This window comes from Cibotium barometz, chromosome 36, assembly GCF_041138505.1.
Source record: "Cibotium barometz isolate CiBa-2024 chromosome 36, ASM4113850v1, whole genome shotgun sequence".
NCBI classification, from domain to species: domain Eukaryota; kingdom Viridiplantae; phylum Streptophyta; class Polypodiopsida; order Cyatheales; family Cibotiaceae; genus Cibotium; species Cibotium barometz.
In genome coordinates, this window is record NC_141081.1 from 37,646,280 (window position 1) to 37,651,058 (window position 4,779).

Genomic DNA, 4,779 nt, shown 5'->3' on the forward strand with positions numbered 1-4,779 from the left:
CCCCGATCAAGCAAAATAAAAAAAAATCTCCCCTTTGTATTTTTTTTCCCAAAAAAAACCCTCCCTTAAATTTTATTTTATTTTATTTTCCAAAAAATTCATTTTTTCCCCAAAAAAAATCGACTCCCCCATCTTAGTTGTCTTTTTTCTATTAAAAAACAAAACAAACCCCCCCCCCCAAAAAAAACACCTGCCACCTCTCTCTTTCTCTTTCTCTCTTTTCCCCTTTACCTCACCCACCGACCACTCCCCTCTAACTCGTCCCCCCTCACACTCAACTCATTGAACAACCAATCAACCACCCCCTCTCTCCCTCTCTCTCTCTCTCTCTCCCTCCCTCACCCCACCGACCACCCCCTCCCTTCACTCACCAACCACCACTCCTCACCCCCCTCACCTCACCGACCACTCCCCAACCCCCTCACCTCACCGACCACGCACTCCCCCAATCCCTTACTCCTCTCCCACTGACCAACTGCCCCACCCCCCCTTGCTTCTCTCCCCCCCACAGCTCTCTCCCCCTCGCGTCATTCCGCACCGACCAGCCCTCCTTGCTCACTCACCCATGCCCCCTCTCTCATCGACCACCCTCTCCCTCTTAACCGACCCCACCTCCCGCATCCCCCACCTCACCGAACCTTAACCGCCCCTTCTCTATCGCTCACCGTCACCCCCCAATGTTGCTCACTAACCCTCTCTTTCCCCCTCACCAACCAACCCGACCACCCCCCCTCCCCCCTCTCTCTCTCTCTCTCTCTCTCTTTCCCCCCTCACCGACCACCCTAGTCTCCCTCTCTCGCCTCACCTCCCTCTCCCTCTCTCCTCTCCCACCGACTAGCCCGCCACCTCTTACTCATCACCCCGCCTCACCGGCCCCCCTGTGCTTAGCCATCCCCTTTGCCAACTCATTGGCCCCCTCACCCGTCCTCTGTCTCATGTGTGCAACCCCCCACCCCCTTCGTTGCACTCACCGCCCCCACTCCCCCATCTCCTTCTTTGCCTCACCCGCTCCCTCTCTCGTGCACCAGCCCCCCACCCCTCCCCTGTGCAACAATCAACCCCCTTTGTCCTCCTCTCTTTTGCAGGCGGCTATGCACCATGCAGGAGCTCGTTGGCACGGTAGGCCATCGCAATAGTGCTAACGAGCTATCCTCAACCTTCCGCCCCCAACGATCATCATGGTTCTCTCTAATGACATTGACTTACTGCACCCTCCAGCAGAGGTGGGAAAAAAAACACAAATTGAATGCTCTTGTGCAGTCTCCAAATTCTTTCTTCATGGATGGGAAATGTTAGGATGTTTCAGCCTCACCACGGTGTTTAGTCACTCCCAGAGTGTTGTGCTATGTGGAAGCCGTTCTACTGTCCTATGCGAGCTAACAGGAGGCTGTGCCCGGCTTACTAAGGGCAGTTCATTTAGAAAGAAAGGAGATTGATCAATTTTAGCACATTGTCAAGCTGAGTTCTTTGACTAGCCTCTTGGATTTGTACTCTGGGCAAACCTTCCTGCGACGCCCCAACACACCATTCCCCCCCTCAAAAAAAATGATAATAATAGTTATTAAAAAAAACAAACACACCAAGAGGTTGCTCCCCCTCTTACCTCACCCCTCATCAACCATGCCTTCCCCCCCCCTAACCAACCCCCCTCTCTTACCTTACTCGTCTCATCAACTTACCCGACCCCCTCCCCCTCTCTCACTTCCCTCACTTCCCTTCGTGTGCGGTCATCGTCCCCCTCCCGTCACTCCCCATCGACACCCTCTCTCATAACCGCCACCTCACCTTTGCATTATGATGCCTCACGTGGCCAATCTAAGGTACTTTTGTTGCTGTTGGAGAAGGGTGTGTCGTTGAATGCAATGAATCATCATAGAGACAGATGCCTCTCATGCTTGCTTACAAAAATGGAAGGGTATTTTGCATTGATCGGCTTGTGGCATGGGGAGATGATATCCTCGTGTTTGCTGCTCCCAATGGGAGGACATGTTTCCATTATGCAGTAAAGAGCGGCCACTTTGATTGTGTCCAACAAGTTTTGGATGTTGTCCGGATGCCCATAGTGGCACAAACAGGTGGAGCTACACCTCTAAACTTGGTAGCCCGATCCAGCCATTCTACAGTAGTTTGCTTGCTTTTAAGTAAGGTATCTCTCATGTGTGCAACGCCTACAAGATCTAGTGGAAGCGGCTATGGTTTTGGAAGCGCATCGTTGCATTTTGTAGCACATATAGAGGATCATCTAAATGTGTTAAAGAGCTCTTGGCATAGGGTGCAGCTAGGTTGCAGAGAAACTCTCAAGGGCACACCCCTTCTTCATCGCTCCTGCAATACCATAACACAGCATGTACATGTGCAGCTTTCCCCTTTGGCTGCAAAGCCCTTGGTATGGCCATCTCCGTGTGGCAGTTTATGAGCAATCTTGACCCTGAAGCATAAGTTCTCTTGGAGGCTACCGTGGCACATGCTACTGATGCTTGGGAGCAACAAATCGTTTTTGTTAATTAAAAAAAGCGGATCTCTTATATACTAGCAATGGCCAGATTTCATTTTGTATCTTGTATGGCTGGACTTCGTGCTGCCAAAAGTTCTTCCCGGCGGATGAAGTGGCCAGTGATGGTTATTGTTTAGATTGGTTTTTGTGCTTTTGTTGAGGTAACCTTCTGTTAGATGCGTTGCCCAAGGGATGACAGTGGTAATACAGTTAGTGATAGCTTGCTGGATGAAGTGCCTAGGAGCTCTCAGAAATAGCTTGCTGGGATGAAGTGCCCAAGGAGCTCCCTGTTTAATCACTTTTTTCTACAGCTCGCTAGATGAAGTTGCCCAGGACACTAGTTGATTCATTTTTATTTATTTTGTATCTCTCTAGAAGGTTTTCCTAGAAGGATCATTGTATGAGGTATGCCTGGGAGCCTGCTTACCAAATGTTTTGTTTGTTGCCTAGAGGCTAGCCCGGAGGCTAGCTTGCCAAAGAAACCCCTGTGTTCTATGGCATTCATCGGGATGGTGAATTAAGTAGTAGTGGGCGACCTGTGGATGGGAAGCCAGGTCCTCCACACTCCACCAAGAGTTGCCACCATCACCTCTGACATCTCCGACCCCTCCGACTGCTCCAACCATCGTTATCGCCGGTGTGCTCCGACCACTCCGACCGTCATCATCGCCGATGTGCTCTGACCACTCCGATCGACGCCGGTGCCCTCTGACTGCTCCGACCACTCCAACCCTTGGTTCCCTCCGATGGCTCTGAACACCGGTGACCACCGTCATTACCAGTTCCCTTCGACCGCCCCGACCATCGATACCCTCCGACTGCCAGTGCTCTTTGACCCCTCTGACCGCTGGTCCCCTTCGCGACATCTCATATGTGCATGGCCAGCTTTGATGGCACTCATGGGGGAGGCAACACCCCTCTCCCTTTCCCAAGGCAGGGAGAGATCCTCTTCGAGATCCTGAGCACCATCTTCCTTTCCCCTCTCCCTTTCCCAAGACAGGGAGAGATCCTCTTCGAGATCCTCTTGAGCACCACCTGCGGAGGAGGACACCCAAGGAGGAGTTAAGGGGAGCACTCTCTCGGTAGCATACACAAAGTCTAGGACACACTCTCATAGGAGAGGACACTCTCTCTACCTTGGGAAAGGGAGAGGGGAAAGTAATATGGTGCTCAGGATCTCTCCTTGCCTTGGGAAAGGGAGAGGGGTGTTGCCTCCATGAGTGCCATCGGAGTTGGCCATGCACGTATGAGATGTCGAAGGGGACCAACGGTCAAAGGGGTCAAAGAGCATTGGCAGTCGGAGGGCACCGATGGGGATAGCGGTCGGAGGGCATTGGCCGGTGACAGTGGTTGGAGTCATTAGAGGGCACCACGGTGGTTGGAGCCATCACTGGGGGTTGGAGTGGTCAAAGCACACCAGCAGTCGGAGTGGTCAGAGGGGGCACCGGTGGTCGGAGCACAACGGTGGTGACCGTGGTCGCAGTGGTCAGAGTGGTTGGAGCAGTCGGAGGGAACCAACGGTCAGAGTGGTCGGAGCACACCGGCAGTGACAGTGGTCAGAGCGGTCGGAGGGCACTGGCGGTCGGAGTGGTCGGAGATGTTGGAGGTGATGGTGACAACTCTTGGTGGAGTTTGGAGGACCTGGCTTCCCATCCACAGTATGGCCTAAGACACCTGTAAGACACACAGAGAGGCTAACTATTTGTTTGTTGTCGGTGTGGGATGGATGCAGGTAACACATTCTACCCTGTCAAATATCTGGTAGTCTATGCTTTTGGACACATGGTGTACTACCTGAGAGATTGTCTCATAATTCTAATAACATGATTATTGTAATGATACTCTTGTTTTATAATCATGTTAAACATTTTACTATTGTGGTTCACACCCACTCTCTCTCTCTCTCTCTCTCTCTCTCTCTCTCTCTCTCTTTCTGTGAGATCCCTATTCCCACCGAGCAACGGATTCGGGATACTGGCAGCGGAAGTAACACTTCTCGCGCGGGACAGGGGTCCCACATTCGGGGCCTCACCCACGGATATCCGGACAAGAGGCTAATCCGTCGGTTATTCCAAAACCGAACCCGAAAAAACTTCCTTTACCGGAAAGCACGGGTGATTCCACCAGAAAAACTTTTTACTCTAACGTAGTCAAGATCATTTCTGGTCAAGCTGATCCAATTGCATCTTCAAGATACTTGATCAGATCAAGGAAGAAACTTACACTTGAATCATTGGGATCAACGCTTTTTTTCCCATTCAAGAGGCACAGCCGTTGATTCCTAT

The 4,779-nt window shown here is 51.6% G+C and overlaps 1 pseudogene; it reads left to right on the plus strand.

Moving 5' to 3' along the window:
- Nucleotides 1-1,178: 1,178 nt before the first annotated feature.
- On the plus strand, nt 1,179-1,436 carry LOC147617864 (small ribosomal subunit protein eS27y pseudogene; annotated as a pseudogene).
- Nucleotides 1,437-4,779: the final 3,343 nt, after the last annotated feature.